The sequence below is a fragment of the Acromyrmex echinatior genome, chromosome 9, assembly GCF_024713525.1.
Source record: "Acromyrmex echinatior isolate Ae372 chromosome 9, ASM2471352v2, whole genome shotgun sequence".
In the NCBI taxonomy this organism is placed as follows: domain Eukaryota; kingdom Metazoa; phylum Arthropoda; class Insecta; order Hymenoptera; family Formicidae; genus Acromyrmex; species Acromyrmex echinatior.
The window spans coordinates 2,766,213-2,790,256 of NC_141860.1; the positions used below are offsets into that span (position 1 = coordinate 2,766,213).

The following is a 24,044-nucleotide window of genomic DNA, read 5'->3' on the forward strand; positions in this document are numbered from 1 at the left end:
GGCTGTCGATAAGCCGTGCGATGCATCGTTAATCTGAATGCGCGCGCGTAGTTCAACGCGTGCGTAGCGCTCGCTCGCGAATCTGCTTCTCGAGATCCGCTCAAAAGTAATGTAACGATGAGGGATCGAGTAGCATTTATGCTGAATGCTGATCCATCATAATTTTGAGAAAATGGACAATAGAATCGTCTTCTTGAATGTTTTCACGATATCTTTAAGAAATGCAAATATAAATATCGATTTCTTCAGAAAAAAGAGTCCAAAAAATCATTAATGTAGAAATAAATGACATTACACTTTTTAAGATATGTATACGTATTACTTAGGAATATTCAGTAAATGAATATTGATGAAATCATACAGTGGAATTTGCTTGCACTCTCTCTTTAGAATTAATCTTCAATTTTTAATTATTCTTATTTAAGCTTTTCTTATAAAAAAAAACATAAATTTATTATTTATAATTTTAGCAATTATTTATTGTTTTTACTAGCTATATTGTTTCAAGTAATCTTATTTGAAAAGTTTGGAATTTTTAATAATAAAAATTTCAAACTTTTTAATAATAAAAAATTAATAATAAAGTAAACAAATAATTACATAAATAAATTACATAAATTTTTAATAATAAATGCGAAAAAAATACTTCATATATATTACGGAAACACGACGAACTCTTAACGAATTTTGTTCTAATTGTCACAATGATTAAATTTAATTTCATAATTTTTTTTATTAGCTTTGCAACATTAATTACATGCAAACCTCGATTCACCATGACTTCTAATTGCTCTAATCATTTATTATTTTGCGACAAAATAAATTTTTGCGTTAACATTCGTTTGATAAATTATAACGCAACAACAAATACTTTCATACGTTCATTACAAATGATTGACACTCGTGATCTGTAACAGTATTTACATTACGATGATACTTTGATGCTTCGTTGACGCAACCTCGAAGGAATCGTTTCACAAGTCCACGATTAAATCGCGTGACCTTGTCAGCAGGGCTCCACGTTGCTAATATAACGACATATGCTCTCAATGACAGTCAGAAACGTCGTTGTGACTTAATAGCATCCACTGGCATGGAAACGAACGTGTCAAGCATTCATGAGATCATTGCTGTATTCATCGTAGCCATGTATATTTTTTTGCGTATGAAAAATAAACGACCAATTCCTGCCTTCAGATTCCCATAAAAGCAAAACATACCAATCTATGATTTATATGTATAAAGATTATTCCGTTCGTTTTAAATAACTTATGTTTTTCTTAGATACAAAAATATATAGTCTAATAATATATATCTCAGAATGTAAAATTTAATTCAATTAAATATTGATTTTACCTTTAGAGAATCAGAATTCAATTTTAAATATCAAATTTTTATATAAAGTAAATAATTTCGTAATAATTTCATAATTAAATCCTGATTAAAGCTTTAAATATATATTTAACATTTGTATGTAACAGAGGATAGAAGAAGGGAATAGTGAAAGGAATTGGTCTCTGGAAAAGCGGAAATTATGATTTTTCTTAATAAAGTTGCTGCAGCTTTTAATCGCGTGCAACATTGTGAATGTATTTGTCGCCTTAGGCAAAGCCACTATCGTAATTATACGTATTCGTATTTATATATAGAATCCCACTCATGCGCATGCGATAATGTCACATCGATAGTATTTCAATAAACAGACTTTTTTTTCGTGGATCGACGAACCGATAAGGAGCAATAGCCTCGCGTGAATTTTTTTTTGTTTTTCTGTGAATTACTGATTAGCGATAATTGCATACTGCGAATAGCATCGGTAGGATCAATCGAGGCGGAAGCTTATATTGAGATAGGCGAGTAATTATCGGCTATTAAATTAGATAATAATCAGTAATAATACACCTGGCATACAACTGGAAACTTCTTCTAAGAATTTATTATACTCTTCCAATTCATGAGTTTGTTCTCATTTATAAAAATTAAAATGTGATTTTTATTGAAGATTGTGTGTTATTTTAAAATTTTGTCATAGGCTTTACATAATTAATTTTAATGTACTATGGCTTGATTTAATTTTCAACATTCTTACCTGCATGTTTCATTTTTAGTTTCTTTTTTTCAAATATTTATAACATTCAACACATGAGTATAAATTGAAAACAATGAGTTCTTGTCAGTTTTCATAGGGTATCGAAAATATTTATGTGATTGATTTAATAAGAAGCATGACAAATAATACAAAAAAAGTTGTTATTCGGTTATTACTTTATGAAGTTTAAATAGATTGCATATAATGTATATAAATCTATTCAAATAAAACTATAGTCTCAAATATCTCAATAAATTTGCAATAGAAAAATTATACGTTACGTGAGAATAGGACATTTAATTCTTTTAAAAGTTGACTATTTATATGAGTAATAATTTTGTTTTGGAAAAATATTACACAATTGGAAAAAATGTGTTGAATTTAACATAAATTGTATGTCCTAAATGGTCCATTCAAATTTTTGAGTTAATTTTACACAAGATGAATATGTTAGAAGGTAATACAAATATTATATAAGAGAATAAATACAAAGAAAGATAATATCGACACAATTTGTAAACAAACCGTGAAAGCATATTTTTTGTCAAAAAATTAACATTTATGATATGTTAAGTTAACACGGATTTTATTTATTTGTCTTAGAATTTACGTTTTAAAACACATTATTTTTATGTTATTTGTTCATTTACTCATAAATTGTGTTATTTTGACACTAAAAACCATTAAATATCAATTTCACAAAAAAATCTTTAAATAACATAATCACATTATGTTAAATTAACACATTATGTTAAAAAATTCAATATAAACTGTTAACACAAACGTGAGTAAACCATTTCCAACACAAATGAATAAATTTTTTTACTTTGTATGATATTGAATTATACGATTCTATAGTTAAGTGAGATAGTTAAGGAGAATATATAAAACTGGCCATTTTAAATGTGTTAGTTCCTTTTACAGTGCACTTTTTATTATGCTTTATCATGCGTCGGATAACCCTAAAGAAAATAAATATCAATTCATTCTTTATTTATGTCGAGGTCTCTCATATTGTGCAATGAAAAATATATAAATATTTGAAAAAAATTCCTTAATTGGTTATTCCAAAACAATCAAATATCGATAATTACATCAGTTGAGCTATCGTATGTGGCTACATACCGAAATTTCATAGTAACCTGTTAATTAACAGTTATTAAATTTGCATAATGCCTTAATAGGATTTTCAATTGATCTTCATTTACGATAACGTAATTAAAGTGCCCCATATAAATTCCTATGCGACTATCAATGAGGCCACGTTTAATTATATGCAATCATATGAGACTTGTCTGATTATAGAGATTATTAGAACTTTCAAAAGTAAAATTATCCCTGACAACTGCATAGGTTATCATCGGTTATATGTCGGGCTTATAATTGTAAAGAATATATAATAATAAAAAGAAATAATCAATTAAGAGAATTAATTCTTTTCAGTCGAAGCGACAAAAAGAGATAAACAGAAAATATATGTATTTTTATATCTATTTATTACTAAGAAGAAGATTTTAACATACAGCTCGCGTATTATTATTGTTTTAATATGCTATTTTATATTCTTTTGTAATCAAAGAAGCTGACTTTATTTTAATTTATATCTCAGTACATCGTACTACTTCAATAAAAAAGTGACATATCTCAAAATTAACAATTTTTCAATAGCATATTTTAAAAATTCTGAATTTTTTTTAAACAACGTCTTAATTAAGATAATGAATATGCAATTTCTAAAACTTCATTTTCTTTCTGTATTATACTTGTAACTTTATAATGTATTCTTTAAAGCTATGTCATGAATTTTCAAAATACGACCACTGCAATCCTAGTATAGCGTAAATTTCATTCCTTTATTATTGTTGTAATACTTTTTCATACAAACAATAATAAGTTACAAATGTATTGTTTTTTAATATAATTATAAAAATATATTAATCTTTAGGTTCGATAATTCCTTTCATTATCCCCAAAATATTAATTTTTTACTTGTATCACTTTTTTTATCAATGCATATTATTATTCTTGCGTCAAAGAATTCGTTACTTACCTTGTTAAGATCACTAACTCTCGTTACAAGCTCTGCTAACAAGTACAGTTCGCATACCCTTCTTCCTCTCAGTCACGCTCGTTTATGGCACATCCCAGGTGTTAGACGTGCGCTTCTCCAATGGCAAATTAAGTCGCAAATGCTCTGAACTCCGAAATTCTCTCTGGAAATTTCGCGCTGATACCGTCGACACTGAACAAGTCTGCTCGACTCCAAGGTGGTCTCCGTCGCTCGAGTCTTAACGGCAATCCAATTTGCAACGATCGATACTACTGCAGCTGGAAGCGCATCGACCAGTCGTGTCGAAGAATCTCGCAATCTTCCTCGAGGCGGCGAGTTCCGGTCAATCTGTTTCCGGAGAAGGTAACGATTGAATGGTTCTGACGTGAACGATCGACTTTACACGGTTAAAGTGTGGCAATATGGCTAACAAAGTGTTTGTTTGCGCCAAAATGTCGATATCGTTCTTGATGCTTCAGAAATCTTTCGGAGGTTCGTTATTTCAAATACTTTGGATCGTCGGAAGGAGGCCGATAAAACAAAGAGAAAACTTAGAAAGCGTAGTAAATTAATCGCGATCGAACTACCCTTTGGATCAAGATTTCAATCCCTCCCTCGAAGAAGGGAGGAATCTTTTACCATCTTTTCACGAAATATATACAGAACGAACGATCGTTGATCATCAGTATGAAACTTTCCGATGTCATTTGTTGGAAACTTTTGCGCCGCGTCTTTTTTAATCCACGGATACGATACTCACGATGCTCAAGTGCGAAAAATGTGTTCGCCGTTCCTAGCCGATCGCGGTCGCGCGTTTTTCACCGTCGTCAGCCGAGGTGTTACTGCTTCGATGTGCATCCTCGCGATTTATAAAGCCTCACGTCTCCGACGGCTCTTTGCACGCCTCGTGTGTGTCAGTCCGGTCGTCGTTATTATTCCCCTGCCAAGTAGCCGTTTCTCCCTCCAATTGCGAGCTGTTACCACCCACCGTCACGTCGCTTGTGTAAAGTCTAAAGCCTAAAGTCTAAAGCCGAAGCCGGAATCACAATTCAACATTTATGTAAATTCCTCTGTACGTTCTGAAAAGAATAAGAATGCAAGTTTGGAAACTTATTTTTTTATAGAACTATGAAAAAAATCGCAAAATAAGCATTTATTTACAACGAATAAATATGGAGTTCATACATGGAAAAAACGATTTTGCTCAAGTATCTGAAAATTGATTAGATACAGATAAAAATAATAATTTTATTAACCATTAAAACAAACATATATATTATATAAGTATCAAAACAATTGATGAAAAAATGAATAAATGAAAAAATAAATAAATTTTAATGAATATTTATTTAAATAATTCTAAGTAAATATTTATTAAACATATATGTATGTAAACATGTATGTATTTAGTATATGAACCATTAATCTGATTTAATTATCATGAATAGAAAATATTCAGTCATATTCAATCGATCAAAACGATTTTTCATGCCTAATAATATTATTTGTTAATTCGTATAATTTCTAGTTCAAGCAAATTGTGTGTCAATTATTAATCGATCTTGAAAACACAATTTTAATCCGAAGTGGAGTAGCAATATCACACATTAGTAAACAATTAATAAAAATTAAAAGTGAAATTTTGTTTGTGCCGAAAAAAACACAGATTATAAAGGAAGGACTTATTTCTATTAATATACATAATAAGTACTAACTTATTCCACATATTTAAATAAGAACACGTAATAAAAAATGTATTAGGGTAGAGCAAAAGTTTTGTATTTTGTTAGCTCAAAATTATATAAGATAAAGTTGCTGAAATCGCACCGGCTCCTAAATCGCATTACCTCGCTTAAAAATTCAATTATTGTATTTATATACTTTCTGAGTTATTTAAGAACTACATGATACTGCAATGCTACTCGTGACATGAAGCATAATACGAGCTATTTACCTAAATAAGAAATCATGATAGCATTGATATTTTTCAACATATTTCATAGCAGAATTACAGAAAATGTAAATGAAATAACCTAAATCTTAATCACTTGTCGTGATTAGAATATTATTAAAATTAATAGGGCTAAAGTTTATTTTACATTTTTGTTTATAGATTAAATAAATAAAAGTTTTAAAAATGTTCTAGTTTCCTAAATCGCACCATACTGTAATATATTTCCTAAATCGCACCACAATCTGACTTTATAAATTGCACGTTGCTTAATATTTTTACATTTCTTATACTTTTATTCCATTTATTATTATATGAAAATATTGATTGTAAACCTACGAACTATTTATTTTGATTCACATAGAAACTCCTTAAATTACTTCTTGAAATTATCATGTGTTTCAGAAATTATAAAAAATATGTTCATAAGTTTTTAACAGCACAATAAAATACAATTTTTTTCCTTTTCTTATTTTTAAATTTTCCTTTTTTAATTTTTAAATTTTTTGCGTTATTATTGTAATATTTTAAATGAGGAACATTGGCATGGTACGGTTTAGGCAACGCATTTCCTCGATAGTAAAATCGCATTATATTGAAAAAAATCTTCATTTTCAATAGCGTTATCTTCACAACAATAACGCAAAAAAATTACATAAGAAAGGAAAAAGAGTGCAGTTTATTATGTTGTAAAAAATTTAAGGATATTCTTCATAATTTCTGAGTTATGAGCCTTTAAGTGAAAAGTGGTGCGATTTCGACAATCTTACCGTATACAATTTTTTCATTAAAACTGATTAAAATTTAAATTTAAAAAAAGGGTTTTAAAGCTTGAAATCTTTACTTCCGAATCGTTACTATATTTTTTGAATTTATGTGAGTTCGGTAATTTTTATATATAGAAAACTATGAGTTGAAAAAAAGAGAAATTTTTCTTCTCACTTTGTGTCTGTCACGTGCCAAAAAAAATTTGCGAAAATTTTCGACTATCTATATCGTAAAAATTTGGAGTTTTCCTTACAAAATCATTTTTACAAAACGTTTCTACATTTCTACGATTTTTTGTTTTTAAATTATTCGCGAGTTAGATAAAAAGGAGTATTCTGACTTTGATTGCTCATATCTCCATTAAAAATCATCGTACTACAATTAAAAAAAAACAGATTCTTAAAGCTGAAATGTTACTTGATCGAGTAATATCATGCTAATTTTTTAAATGTAAAATATATAGAAACTTAAGTTAAAAATATAATATTACTATTCTTATATATTGCATAATCATTCTGCAATGGAAAAAAGGACAGTAATATCACATTTTTAGTTCAAATGTACCTATATTCTATTTTTTGTCAAGAAATTGACAATTATATCACTTGATAGAACAATATTTCAGTTCTAAGAATCGGTTTATTAATTGATACGATGATTTTAACGGAATTATGAACAATCAAAATCAAAATGCTCTTTTATTTAATCCGCGTATAACTTGGTAACAAAAAGAGTCGTGGGAACATTTTTCAAAAACGAACTTTTAGAAAAATCTTTAAGCTTTCACGTCAGATCGGTTGAAAATTTCGCAAAAAATATATTCTGTATAATTTTAAACTAACAAAATTCTGCAAAACTTTTTCTCCAACCCAACATCTATTTGCGTTACTTGAAAAATGATTATTGAAAAGCAAATCAGGAATGTCATTTAATTTAGGTTTAACAGGCGAGTTTATACAATTTATGAAATGACGCATTACTAAAATTATAGACCTTTATTTTAGAAATCGATGCTTCTGACACTGATTAACCTTAATTGAAGTTAACTGAATTCATTCTCTCTATAGATGATTGCATCATGACACGAATAGAAAGATATACGTACGTTGAGATTAGAGTTAATCAACATCGCGGGAATCGGTAATAAAGATGCCGATGTGTCATATGTAATACAAAATATTGCTAAAGGAGAGAATAGAAGATAGAATTATATATTTAAATATTTTTTATTTATGTTTAAATGAGTAATGTGAATTTATTAATATTTAAACGTAATTTAAATTTTATATTATAAAATATTTACGACAGAAAATTCTGCTGTAATAATTTTTTATCATATTTCTTTTCTTAAATCGATATCTTTTATTATAAATACATGTGCCAATACTTTTATAGTTAATCGCAATATTAATTATTAATTTCAAAGCTTCAAATGAAGTAATTATGTATTGTCATAATTAATTTCACATATAGAATAAGAATATGGACAATAAGAGCGTTTCTCCGTGTTTATATGTTCAAAACAAAAAATACCTAAGAAGAATAAATCTTTTTAAAACAAAGTCAATATGCGTTGTGTTTGGATTATCTTTGCACACCAAAGGCAACAAAAGCTTTTTCTCATGAACTTGAGAGCGAGAGCTTCTTATCTTAATCGTGAGAAAAATGATGACAAAAGTTTTGAACAAGATAGTTTATTTTAACTTCTTTTTACAATCTCGTTAACGTATAGAGCGCTTAGTGACCTAATTTTGTGATAAAACTATTGTCAAAAGAAAATTTATTTATTTTAACAGGCATTTTGGTATAATTTGTAATTTGATAATTTATTTCTGCAATTATTTGCTTTAATAACTTATAAATAAAGCGATAGTATTGACGTTTTTAAAAATCAAGAATACGGCATGTGTATGTAATTACAAATTCATAATTTAATTTTAATTAACTTTATGATGTTTCCAAGTGTTTTAATTTTTTGCCGTTAAATTTAACACAAACGGTTATTAATTTCGCTGCTTTGTCGCACTCTACTGTGAATAGTTAATGAATTTAATTTCGTTGGACTATACAGTCATAATCAGTTAATTTGCTCCGCACAAATACTGTCCACTCTTCATCCAACTGCTATTCAACATTTACTTTAAACAGGTTCTTCTTGAGCAAATATAACGTAGGACCAGACAATCACATATTTTACTCAAAATGTGCAGCGAGTTGATAATTAACTTACCAAAATGACTTCAATTTTTATTGCTGACTCTCAGAATTAGATATGCTAAATGTTCATTTGTTGATTAAAAATAAAATACTATTTTGGATAGAAGAGATTCGTTATTTTATAGATTTCTCTCGTGCGTAATTGTAGGAAAACTTCATAACTAATACACCAATCTGCAGACCGAATGTCTGTCATGAACTATTTTGCATAATTATACCATACGCGAACATAGCTATTTATGTTAAAAATATTTTAATCAACATCGTAAAATTATAGCCCCTATGAATATTATGTCTCTAATTTTGAAAAGAATTTAAGTGTTGAATTTATTGTTGCAGAAATTTATGTTAAGACTAGATTTACGGTCGGACAAGGAATCTTGGAACCACAATTGATTTTCATAAAATACTGTTACTGGTATATTATAAGAGTAATTAATACTAGAAATTAAATGCTTAAATAATTCAATCTTGAATTACTATATATACTATATACAATATATATACTTGCATATATACCATGTTTATAGTCTTTCAAACTGCGCGTCGAATTGTTTGAAGTAATATTATTCGCAATAAATTTATTAACAGCTTTTCAACATATTAATATCTTTATAATATGATGCCTGATTAAGCATCAAATTATTAAAATTGTTTTCACGATAATGTTTTCAATTTAATTCACGATTACTAAAGTTTAATTGTGTTTATAGTTCGGAAAAACAATTTCGATGCGCTGTTCAAAAGACTGCAAATATGGTGTATATGTACGAGGGCAAGGTGAAAAGTAACCGACCTCAACATGAAAACATGAACTATGTACAAAGTTTTTAGTTAAGTACCAAGTGTTATATATCAAATTACTCGTATTAAAAATATCTATAATTTATACTTTGACCACTTTTCTAAACAATTCATAGCTAAAAAGTTAGAGTCTAAAAGCTAAAAATATGTTAGCGCTTTTTTTCAAATCTGCCGCAGCAACTTATAAGCCTACCGAGCCTATGCTAACCTGTAGAGAAAAATGGTCAAGGCAGAAATTGTAGCCGCCTTTAATGTGAGCAATATGATATATAACACTTGAATATATACCGAAAAGTTTGACTTCGATGGCGGCATCTTCAACAACAAGTCGTACTTTTTTTCTTAAATTTTCGTTTTTTGCTTTTTTTCTTCTTATGGTTTTTTGGCTATAACTTTTTAGCTGTGAATTGTTTAGCAAAGTGGTCAAAGGAGAAATTATAGATATTTTCAATGCGAGTAATTTGATATATAACACTTGGTACTTAACTGAAAACTGCGTTCATGTTCATGTTTCATGTTGAGGTCGGTTACTTTTCATCTTGCCCTCGTAAGTATATATAATATATTCAAGATTGAATTATTTAAGCATTTAATTTTTAGTATTGATTGTGTTCTCACATATACGGTCTAAAAATAAAGATTCTTAATATTATAAGAGTAACTTATCAATAACTAAATGAAATAATATTTGGGTGAAATCCAGGCATGGAAACCGTGTCATTCTATTGAATTATTAAGAGAAAATTGACCGATGAAGTGTTAAACATCATATTCGAGGTGGGTCTTCTTGCATAATAATACCTTTTGTGAATTTATATAATTTCCAGTTCAATCAAACACTGTACATCAATTATGAAGAGAATACAGAATCTCACTTGCATGATTATAAATCTCGCGACACTTAACGGAAACATAACGGAAACGAATATATCATGTCACACAATATCTAGCATTTTTTTATTTTTGTTTCTTGATATGGATATCGTATCTTGCATTTAAATTTGAAATGCAAATCATTTATTTCCTTTGCAACTGTGCGCGTTGTCGCAGTTTCTACTCCTGTTTCTACTTCGGTCAGTAATTACATCATCGCGCGATATTTTTTTACTTCGCTAATATACTCTTCTGCGACGAGGAAACTCGTCGTATTCGTTATCGCTGTTCTGTCTTCCCCGGCCGAGGGGTTTGTTACGATTCTATATTCCTCGACGGCGAGACAGTTTCGGAGCACGAAAAGATAATGTTTCGGTGGGTGCGTATATGCGGCCTGACGCGTTTCAGCACGAACAATGACGCGATAATGTGTCTAGATACCGCTGACTGAATTCGCGCGCGCGCTAACGTCGTCCCAGATGCAGAGACGGAATGTTAACGTAACGCGAGCACGTTCACACGTTAAATTTGTACGTGGGAATGTATCTGTTGGTACATGCTTTGTGTACGTGCATTAACGATCGCGCCAAGTTCGTTGATGAAAATGAGTATACGCGAGAATCACACGATAAATAAATTAATTAAACCGTTTGTTAACGGAATAATTAACAGGTTATTTAGTGATATATCAGCGGACAGCATGACGTCAACACAACTTTTTGTTTATTACTTTATAATATAAAAAAGTTTGCGAGATTATGTATTGCATATTTATAAGAATTATTTTTTGTAATATTGTACGATAATTGTACAGTACATAATTGTCGAATATCTTGCGTATTATAAATACTTTGTTTGATTAATCTAGGTTGACTTTATAAGCTTTCATAAGTTCTATAAAGCGCAAACTTTAATCTTACATTTTAGTTTACGCTTTATTTCCGACAGTACAAAAAGATACACAAATTCTCTTTTAATTATACTCTACGAGAAAAAAATTGTTTTAATGAATTATTTTTTAGTATGCTTGTTTGTTGAACGTGAATCTTTTTCTAAATTTAACCATTATAATTTTGAGAAAAATCTCGAGGCAAAAACATACTATTTTGAGAGTGATATTTTGATAATTTTTTTCATGATATTATATTACTGACATTATAGTACATTTGTCATTAATGCCATGTGAAAATATCAACTTTTATCTTTAAAATGCATTTTACTTCATTTTGTTATATATTTCATTTTTTAAATACAGTAAATTTGAAACTAATGTTCTTTTTCTATATATAATACATACAGAGTGTCTGGTAAGTTTTGACAAAGCACTAGTGTGTACAATAGAGTGGAGTAAACTCAATCAAAAAGTCCTCTACCATTTTGCAATATTCGCAATAGTTAACGAAAGATTAATTATTAAAAATCGCTGAATATTAGTTTACAATAATTTTGTACTCAACTTTACAGAAAAATAACGAGAGAAAATTGTTATTTTTTTCTCTTTTTATTTTCTTCTCATAAAGTTCTGAGAATTTTTTCAGAATCGTTTCAGAATTTTTTTAGTGTCGTATTTTCTCATGTTGGAAAAATAAGAAAATTCAGTACTAAAAAGTTGATAAAAAATTTTGAAAAAATTCTTAGAATTCTATGAGAAGAAAATAAACAATTTTTTTCTCTTGCAATTTTTCTGTAAAGTTGATAGTATTTGAATAAAAATTTATTGGAAACTAATATTCGGCAATTTTTAATAATTAATATCTTGTTAACGATTGTGAAAATTGCAAAATAGTAGAAAACTTTTCGACTTAGTTTAGTTTGCTCTATCTACACACGAGCGCTTTGGCAAAACTTACCAGAGACCTGTATAAGGAAAAGTCATTTTTTTCTATCTTTCAAAGTTGGAATTCTGCGAAAAGTAATTAGTTATGTACTATGTGGAAGTAGATGCTTTTGTATCTGTATGACATAATCGGATCATACTGAATAAAAGAACAGAATTGTCAAAATAGATAATATTCGACTATATTCAAATTGGAATATTTCGAAAATGGCAAATTATGCCAAAACATAAACTACATGAAGCATTTAAAATTAATAGTTAATACTTTCTCTTTCTCTCTCTCTCTCTCTCTCTCACTCTCTCTCTCTCTCTCTCTCTCAAAATTATGACGTGATAACCAAATTTGGAAACTAAATTTACATTCACACCTCAAAACTGCGGAATCAACACTTAAAAACTACGAAAACAATTTCGTTTGTTCAGGCAAAGTATAAATGATTTCAAAGTATAAATTCATGGATTAGAGTTATTCATGTTGATAATTAGTTTTAATTTATAATTCTATTTATTAAGAATTGATCGAAGTTCATAGTCCGTATTACACATGAATCACGATTTCTCTTACCTACGAATTTATCACTTATGGGAAAAAACTGTTGACGCGATAGTCTTCTTCCGCCCACTCAAAATAATCTCGTTATCTCATCGAACTTCAAATTAATTCCGCGAATCGCGGATGCGGATCATCCGCGGTCGAATTAATCTTCACCGAAGGTGAAGGAAAATAACGAGTTAGGTATTGTTGCGGTCGTCGTTGCATGTGGCCTGTCGATACGCGAGAGAGCTGCGGCGAACGTGTACACGTCCATCTTTTTATTTTCAATCGAGAATGCGAATTGCAATCGCCCCAGATTTTTACCGATCCTCTTCTTGCGTATTAATGCGACAAGCACCAATCGTAAATCAATCCCATTTTCAGGCAGTCAATTTATCTTTCAGTTTTCCGACATGACATATTCTTATTTGCTAAGACGAATCAACAGATAGGATAAAACCACTAGATGTGAATCAGACACTAATTCCGGATCACTTTTTATATTTACATAATTATAGTATTTTTTATTGAATGTACATATTATAAGATTCTTTAGCATTTGTTTTATCTCTTTCAAGTGTCAATTGAATTTAATTTATTAGAAATAGCGCTACATATTTTATTGATGTCATTAAGTGTGCCTTCCAACAAGCGACATAGTGCGACACAGTGATCATGTCATCTTTTATTTAATATTAGCAAACAACAAAGATGTAATGATCCATTGTGTCACATCGTGTCATTTGTGTCGCTTGTTGGAAGGCACACTTAATGACATCAATTAATTAAATTTGTGAGGTTAACTAACAAGAGAGTATATATATTTTAAAAATTCATTCATAGTGTAATATCATAAGAATTGCCTTATGGCTTTTATAGTAGGTAGTTAATAGCATTAAGATGAAATCACACGATGATCGATTTCTTGAATGATAAGCATGCATGCATGCTGCTATGCTTGCTTTGAAGCATATAATCTGACATTTAACAAATAACTATTAAATTAGCAATTATTTCTTTTGATTGATGCATGCAAGGAAATAAGCTGTAAATTAATCCGTAATAATAAATATAAAAATCATGTATATGCAGCATGTAGTGCTCAATGCATGAACAAATTCTAGTATACTTCTAATATATTCAGAGCAGGCATGACTGCACATATTATCATTTAAGAAATCGAGCATCATGTGATTTCATTCTTTAGATTTCTATCTTTATAGAAAAGAATCAATGTTATGCTCAATTGAGATTAAATGTGTCCGCGGGTTGTTTAATCACTATATTATAACGATACTTTTATTGCGTAAATTTATTATAAAAATGTTTAAAAACTTGTCAAATCTTACAAATGATGTCACTTCAAAAAGATTTATTTGTTTTAAGTATCAAAGATTATAAAATAGTATACATGTCTATATGTAAAAAGTGTTACTATTCATAATTTATTTTTTATTGCTAAACGTTCAATTTTCATCAACTTTTAAAATTATCATTGATTTTTAATTGTCATTAATTTTAAATAAACTTGAATATGTTATAAAATTGTATTATTATTTACAATTAGACCCTAGAATTAAATATGGATCGTCAATTATAATTTCGTTATACTAAGATATACATGCGCAAATCATTTTTATCATTCTTATGGAATGTGTAGTAACGCTATCAAAAAGGCTAAAACATTTGATGAATTGATCCGCAATTAGTACATGGGGTTTAATTGTGGATAATTGTCTTTATTTTATTTAATTCAAATTAAAATGATAATGAAATAAAATAAAATCATCCATAATATAATCTTTATGATCAATCGTGACTATTAAATATTTTATTAATTGTTTGATATTGTTTCGGATAAAAAAAATATGAATTTTTTTTTAAAAGTGATCCATTACTAGTGGTTTTACTCTAATATATATGAAATTAATAATTTGAATTTCATGTTTCTATCGTGTAAAATATTAACGACTACTTGTAAAATGGGAGATCGATGACGCATGCATCATAGAAATTCATTAAAAATTTAAAATCTACAGTTATGCTTATTTATTAAATTCCCCAAAAGCCTAGACTTATTCATTTTGATTTATACTTAATATCAATTATTATCAATTCATGATATTTGCCGTCGATAGTGCATATTGCAAATATCAAGAATTAAAGAGTAGATCAATAAAGGATTAGCTATAGCATTGGAGGATTAAAACTAAATTTGTATTTCGCGATATCGAGTCGTATTCTACTATCGACGATTTGTTTATAAATTTTCGATTAATTTGCAAGCGTGATTTTCTTTATAAATCTTATATCGAATGCTAAAATTGTTGTGTGAATTATATTAATATTATCGTATAAAAAATATTAAACTGAACATATCTATTTCTATTTTTGAATCTTAAATAAAAATTCTTTTACATGTACTTTTAAATGAAATTTATAATTTTATTAAGTTTAAAAAAGTAACAATATGCAAATAATTACTGATCGTTTTTCTTACTTCAAAATTATTGATGTCTTGATATTCCAATCGAGGAAAAATTCATATTGAATTTCTTAAATTTAAATAGTCTTATAGATGATGTTTTACGAGACACTCCGTATAGAGTTTTGCTCTTGATAGAATAGCGTTTCGAATGAATCAGTTATACTCGAGGGCCATTGATTATTCATTATTCATAAATTTAAATCGTGTAATCCCGACCTCGGTTTGCAATCGCGAAGATTAGGTTCAAGGGTACGTTGCGTAAATATGGGTGGTAAAAGAGTTCGGAGCGATAGAGATGAACTCGATTGACTGCACTGCGGACTGCATATATGTATAATAATTATACGTACGAAACATAAAATACTTATATTGATGAAATTCTAACGAAAGATTATGTTTATCGATTATTATTCAACAATCGAGCGTGATAATAGGTACTGTTGGTATATTGATTACTATTTTTTTTTATATTACATAAGTTGTAATATAAAAGTTATATGGATCTCAAAATGTTTTAAAAAAATATGTCGAAACATTAAATACAATATTATATTATGAATTTTATTGGATATTTAAATTAACTATAGATATATTTTTCAACATTTAGAGAATTGTGTGTTTATTTGAAATTTATTTTAAAGGATAAATTCGCATTTTCAGCAAATTTGGCAGTGCGTAGGGATTGATTTGCCTTTGCTATTAACGACGTAATAGTTCTGAAGCAAGGGCTTGTACTGTGAGGATTCTCGTTGCAGTCACAAAATGCACCGACCCGAAACGCTACGGCACGAAAGCAATCCACGGAATTTAATTAAACCTCGTGTTTTTTTTCAACCACGAACTCGCATCCGTCTGCGTGCCGACTAAAGTGGATATATATATACCACGAAGATTTCTGGCTTCAAAGGCTAGATGAACTTAGCTCCAGAAAACGGGAACTTTAAACGGAATAAACCTAATAATGGACCTCACTTAATTAAACCTTGCTTCTTAATTACGCATTCTTGATGAGTGAGAATTAAAAGTATTGCTATATAGAGAAATTATCACAAAGAAATTTATTCTTATCACATTTTAATATTACGAATTCTATTTAGTAATGACATGAATTGTACATTAATTTAATAAATATAAGAATAAAAATGCAGTAATATATAACAATAAAATATTTTGTATTAATTATGTACATATAACATCAACTATTAATAATTTCGCTGTCATTGTTTACTACAATTAAATCTTGGTAATTATGTTCAGTATTATAATTCATCTACAAATATTTATTGCAATTGAATAAATAATTAATTATCAATTGAAATTATAGAATTACTTAATTCAAAAATATCTATTTTAACATATTTTTTACGTTTTATTAATTTATTTATTTTCAAAGAATGCTGTGAGACTTTTTAACATTCTTCAATTGCGTAAGTCATAGTTATAAGTCATTATAGTCCATAAGAATTGATCAATTACATTCGAATATTTTTTTCATATTCTATGATTCTTACGATCAATTCTTACAATTATAATCACTTACAACTATAGCTTACGCAATTACAATAGAATAGACTTTAGATGATATAAAATATTAAATATGTATTTATGACTTGCGTTTTTTTTTCCTACGTAACCGCTTGAATAAATTTCCATGGAAACTGTTGCGATAGTTTACAAGATTCAGTTATTGTTCCATGGAAATAAGCAAATTGATGAAATTTATTTTTGTAAGGGTTTTTTTCATGATGTCACTCTTTTCTGAATACACGAAATCATCAGATCATTTTTCTACGATCAAACAGAAGAGAAATATTATTTTTTATTTTTATTAATATTATTAGAATATTTTTAAATAATATTATAATTTAAATTAAATGTTAATTACATTGATTGATGTTGACATTGTTAATTTTATCTTACAAAAATGATTATTTAATGACAAAGATTTAATGTATATAGTTTTCAAAAAGGGTAATGTTAAATTACATTCTGATTATAATTATGTTAAATATTTAGGTGTCTATTTTTTAATTCTGCTAATTTTTATTATATGATTTGATCTTTTTTCTTTTTTTTAAGAAAATTATGAAATAAACTGAGCGACAGAAAACCGATTTTGATTTCCGCTAATCATACCTCCTTGAAGTTAAATAAAATGCAAATCATGGTCTTCAAGAGTCAGCTAATTTTAATCTTTTATTCTTCCTTCTTCTCAGATTTCTTCGTTGAATTAAGATAAGATAAACCTATGTGGATTCTTTATGACTGATACATCGTTATATGACTAATGACAATGAATATCGCTTTTCGTGTTTCAAATATTATTAAGGCTTATTTGATTTTATTTTTTATATTATTTGGATATAATAGAGCTTATTAAAATTATTCTTTTCTTCCAACTTTATTAATAATAATAAGTGTAATATATGTGAATAAGATTGCTATATATAACAGACTTTTATTACAAGATCATTCTCATCACATTTTAACATTACAAATTTTTTCCATATTTTGATTTTCCTACATACGTATATAGATTTCTATATCATGATATATTTAATTAATATTTATATTTATGACGCATAAATATAGTTAATCAAATTGAGCAAATTTTCAAAGCACTTATGTTTTCTTCGTAGATACACAAACGCACACACGCACAAATCATAATTATTTCAGAATTTATGGAACGCGTGTTACCTATGTTATGAATCGCAGTGTTAACCAAAATTACCGCGATATATCTTTATTAAGGAGAGTTTTGGACGACTCTCTGCATAAGTCTAGTGATCTTGCGATATAATTAGACGATAAATTCAGTTGTAGTGTTGTATGGTCCTTATAGATTTCATGGGACGCATTTACCCCAATCGCCGATGTAAACTACAGCAAACAAATAAAATATTTCCATTTGCTTCTATTTTATAGTACAATACTTACAGTACAGTACTTACTTTCAGTGGCTCTCAAAGTGGCTCCGTTTACGTACTAACATTTTTATATGTCTCATCGGTGTGTGTTCCACTTAATCCGTTACCTCGAAACAATTTTTAATTAAACCAGTTGTTTCAATAAAACTATAAAACTATGTTTCAACATCATAATTATCATGTCTGATTTAGCAAAAAATTATTTTCTCAATGTTTTTGTGAACGTGAGTGTCCCTGTATGCGATAAATTAACATAACGATTGCTAGAGACGCATATATTCTCTTAAAACACAGCAAAATAAATATGGAAAAAACTATTTTGCTTTTCTCTTTCTCTCTCGACTATATTTTAGTTGCGTAATGACGATAATATGTACGATAATATATACATGAATGTAAAGTGGAATATTTAGATCTAGATCGATCTTTTTCTTCGTAATGATGTCTTTAATTAGTTTGTAAAGAATAAGACTTTTAGGAAAGACAAAAACTATCCAGAACATCGCTATGATGACCGTAAAAATGGCGAGTGTACGGAACGTTTTTATTGATTATATACGTTCTTAATAATTCACAAATGTACATAGAAACACAAAAAGACTTTGTGTATATCCTTCATGCAATAATTTACGATCGTAATTATGTAACGAACATAAAGCAAAGGAAAACGTTAAGCAAGGAATGTGAATGGTTAGTCGATCGATGAGTAAGATAATTCTTTAGATGCATTTAACGTGTTTAAAGATAAAATCGTATATGCAGAAAAACTTGGAACAAAACAAGAATATTTTATACATAAGATGAAAGGAATAAAATTTTCTGTATCATTTATTAAATTTATTTGATTACAACGATACAAGATAAAAAATGAAATTTTCCAGAAAATGTGTTTGTATGTCTTGAATAAAAATTTTGGGATTGTTAATTTTGAAATGCAATTGTAAGATGTAATAAATAGATGATTGTAGAGGAATAAAAACATTTTTTAAGGTGTTTTTTTCCTTTTTTTTTTTTAGGTTCCTGTTAATTTTTGAGTTCAAAAAATTACAATTTTTTTAGTTGCATCATGTCACTGTTGTAGCAAATGAATGATACATAAAATGAATAAGGCAAAATTGCATGTCATTGCAATTAGGCGTCGCGCTTAAAAAGACGAAACAATTTTCATCCTGAGAACGAAATTCGCATAATCGAGTTATTCAATTTTCAGCTCTTTTATTTTTCCTATTTCTCTGCTTTCCCGTCCATTTACTTCCGCTTCCCTTCTCGAGGGATCGATCGAAGGACTCGTGCCAACGACAGGATGCAGAGGGAGCCGGCGGTATCCGTTATTCGCGATCGTTACGATTTTAATTACAATAAAGCCGATTTTAATAATACGACAGGATTCGTGGAACGCAATAAGAGCGCCTCTTTATGCTTCTATTAGACACGTACCCCCACGGCTATTTTCTCGCCCTGGGTATATTACATCCCCTCCGTTGGGATGTAACGCGTGGGATGATACGTTTCGCGGCACGCCGTGATTCATCGTCAGTGACGATGCAAATGTTTGAGCAATCCGTTATCTCGAGAGACCACCGGTCCACTACCTCCTTTTTACGCGAGACTCGCCTTTTTATCTCGTCCTCCTCACTTTTTTTCCATCCACACTTCTTCTTTTATTCGCCGCAAATTCGTGACCGACGAGAGCTCGCGGGAATCGTAAATCATGGATATTGGACGGTGTCGATTCTTCTGCCTCTCGCTGGGATCGCCATTAAAGGGATACTTGATATACGCCATCCAGCTATATCCGCGAGGGAGAAGGTTGGATCGTTTTCACACCTCATTATCACCGACTTTGTGCACGTGCGCTTTGGTATGTCGCGTTGTGATAACCGACAAGCGTTGGATGATGACTTTTTGTGGCTGTAGCTGTTCAAGTGTCCGAGACTTTCATGAGATAAGTTTGAAATGAAATTTCGCGATGCCATTAAAATTTTTTAACGAAAAAAAGAGGAAAAGGAGATGAGACATTATAAATGAATTTCGGAATTTAAATAGAAAAAAAATTATGATAAAAAATTTAATCTAAAAATTGTAATAAAAACTTGACAAAAGAAGAACAATTGTTTTTTTTGTTAGTTTCATTTTCTTAGTTTCATTTTCTGTTAGTTAATTTATGAAATGAATAATTACACACACAAATTGTTGCTTGTAATAAATACGAGTTGAATCCTTCATTCTTATCTAAAAATGAAATGCTTTGTAAATCATTGAAAAGGTTCAGTATCAAAGAGTAAATATGTTTGCAATTAAAACTATACTCAGCAGTGACGGAATCATATGCGCAATAAAGTGGTTATCCCGAAGAAATCTAAAACTCGTCGAGATCATCATTATTAATATGTAATTGACAAAGAACAGTCTTTGTAGTTTATGCGTATGTAATATACCTTATATAGTACCACTTATGGGTGGAGCTCGATGTGGAATGTTTTATTGTTCACACACAACTGCGCAACGTGCGAAACATTTTTACAATTCAGAATATTTCGCAATATGCATAATTTGTTCATTCGTTCGTGTGACAGTCATCGATGCAGTCATCTGACATGTATTTAGATCGTACAATCGCTATTCTTCTTGATGAATAATATGGAGTGTTCCAGAAAGTGAATGCATTAAATTTAAATTTGAAATCAGTTAATGAAATTTTATGTCGAAGTAATACAATTTTTTATTATAAATTGAAAATTAAGAGTTTCTTGCAAATTAAGCTCGAATGTCACGAATAAGGCGAAGATGTTCGTTCAATTTTTTAATAGATTTTTAGACGTTTATTTGTTAAAATATAAAAAATATCAAGATTTGAAAATTGTAAAAAATTGTACGAAAAGCATTCTCTTTCTTCGTGAAAGCTGTGTAGAAATTTCACATTTCCAAAATAATTCAATCAATAACGATACTGATGTACCTAATAAAACGATAATTTCAAATATTTTGAATCTCTTGATTATAATTCAAATTTATAAATATCGTTCTTAGATATTATTTTTGCAATTTAAAATGTTTTGTTTTGATTGAATATACTCCAAAATATAAAAATGTTCGAACAATTGAATGAAAATAAAGATTATTAATATCGCTCACAGATACACTTTAATAATTATTTTGCCTTATCTAGAGAAAAAATATTTTACAGCATAAAAAGTATTTGAATAATTGGATAGTAAAATATCTTTGAAAGATTTTTTATTTATTTAATTATTATAATTATTTATTATAAAAATGTTTAATAGTGTCATAATTAACAATTTATTGCTTGTAACAATTATAGTACAATTTTTCAAAACTGTTTTGTAAAAAAAAAGGGATTTTACATGACGCGTTTTCCCGACATTGCTGGTAAAAGTTTCAACAAATTTGTAGCGTCGTGTTAGTAGTATTGAAACTGGGATCTGCGAGAAAAAAATTATAAATTCACGAGAAACTTTTATATTGAGCGGATAGAAATTTTCTCTGAGAAGCACGCTGTCAGCGTTATACTGCGATAGATGTAATTCTGTCGAGACTGCTTGTAAAAAATCCCTTTTTCGTAGATATTCAATACCGATAATCGATTATTTGTCATTTATCATTGCTTACAAATTTGTTCTTCTTCACTCTAAATTTGTTCTTTTCAAACTGTTATAGAAGAAGAGGAAATATTTGATCATCCGATGTTCATGAAAAAAATTTATATATATAAATTTATATATATAAATTACTTGTTATATTTAATTTCTTAAATATTAAAATAATTTTTCCTAATATTATTATACAAAAGGGTTATGTAAAAGATATATATAAATTTTTAAATTTGCGAAGGATTACTTTCCAGTGTAATACCAGGGTAGATGGAATCTCACTCCAAAAAAGGGATTGAGATTTCACTCTTTCGGAGTGAATCTCATTCCAAAAGAGTAAATCTCACTTTTAAAAGAGTTAAAATCTGTCATTCTTGAACAAAAGTGGCCGTATTCTCACTTTTTTTTTCAAGACAAGCTAAATTTTTAGTAACTTGGAGTGAGATTTCATTCCATGAAATTTAGATAGTTTACAACTATTAAGTCGTACTATTACGCAAAGAAAATTGGGGCGTATCTTGATAATCTGAATTTTTTATCGTGACATCGTTTGACAAAAAAAATCAGTATACCAAGTATTTCATTGAGTAAGCATATCGAAATTATTCAACAAAAGTGACGCTCTTTGATAAATATCTATCTCAATGTATAATAATGTAGTATCGTCTTTCATCGTGAAACGAAGCCCTAGACTGATGATGTTTTATCATTTATTCCTATTGTTAATTGTTATATCTATCTGTTACGCAATTAAATTGCAAATCAAATACGTCATCGATTGACAGTGCTGAATTTTTCGTTTCAAACTTGGCACGAATACAATATTGTTCAAAGTATAGTATTTTATAATTAAATATATACATTTATGCTTATATATGTATACTGATGTATAAAGAGAAATTCAGTACTATCTCACCGACTTTAATCTTCGATGTTATAAATATTGAAGAAGCTATCTCACATTAATTCTCGCGTTTCTATTATCACGAGAAACAATGCAGAGATCATTATTCGTAGCTTCGAAATTTGAATTTACCGAAGTTATACCGTGTTATAAATTTCCGGGGCTTCGGGCGTCGTATTGTGAAACACTGTGAACATTAGAGACCTCGAATAATTTCGTCGCCTAGGGGCTCTCGAGGGCAACGAGACGCGTCTACGAGGGACTGACTGAGGAGAAGTATCGGGCGAAACGATGTATCGGACGTCTCTCGTCGTTTATCTACTTCCCGTGCAGAGCTTCACGTCTCGACACGTAGCCGTAGCCACTCGGAATCTGTCCGACAGATCCGTGACTCCCGCGGAACTTTCTTAACGACCGACCAGTCGTTATCGGACCCACCGCCGCCGATCCCCTCAAGCGATCGTTTTGCATCGCAATTTCATCCAACGGAGCGAGATCAAACGTGCAGCCTCGCGGAGTTTTGTCAAATGAAGCGAGTCTTGGCTCGCAAATGTTCTCATCCTCGTTGAAACACTCAATTGGGAATTTTTTTCAACGGAATTTTCAATCGGCGTCATTGAGCGTACAAAGAGAGAGTTTGTTCAGTTTGTCTGGAACGAGCCGCCGGACAAGTTATAGCGAGTTATAATCAGTTAGAAAAGTGTTCTCTTTATAGAATTTTTATTACGCGAGAACATGATGTAATATTCATTTTCAAGCGTGTCGATTTTCTAATGCAATTTACTCTTTTCAATTGATTTTAATACAATATTTTACGTTTTTTGCATATACGAGATATTAAAGTTAAAAAAATATACAAAACTGTTAGAAAGTGAAATATTGACGAAAGACAGAACAATATTCTTTAAATACTAATTAAAATTTTTTAAAACAGAACTATTTATTTTAAATATACAGTATATATTACAGTTTCTAATAATTTGTGTT

General features: G+C 29.3%; 2 protein-coding genes across 3 annotated transcripts in view; one reads left to right on the forward strand and one right to left on the reverse strand.

Moving 5' to 3' along the window:
• The window catches only part of LOC147908499 (uncharacterized), a 59,106-nt gene extending 54,036 nt beyond the window's left edge, over positions 1–5,070 (reverse strand). The window contains exons 1-2 of one of the 2 annotated variants that reach the window (XM_087409279.1): positions 4,900–5,070; positions 4,140–4,487 (exon numbers count right to left, since the gene is read on the reverse strand). The gene's annotated coding sequence lies outside the window, so the exon portion shown is untranslated. Of the gene's footprint in view, positions 1–4,139 lie in introns of both variants that reach the window. The other variant, XM_087409278.1, reaches the window with a different exon arrangement.
• LOC105151194 (uncharacterized) overlaps positions 1–24,044 on the forward strand; it is a 124,010-nt gene that overhangs the window by 69,095 nt on the left and 30,871 nt on the right. The window lies entirely within an intron of this gene.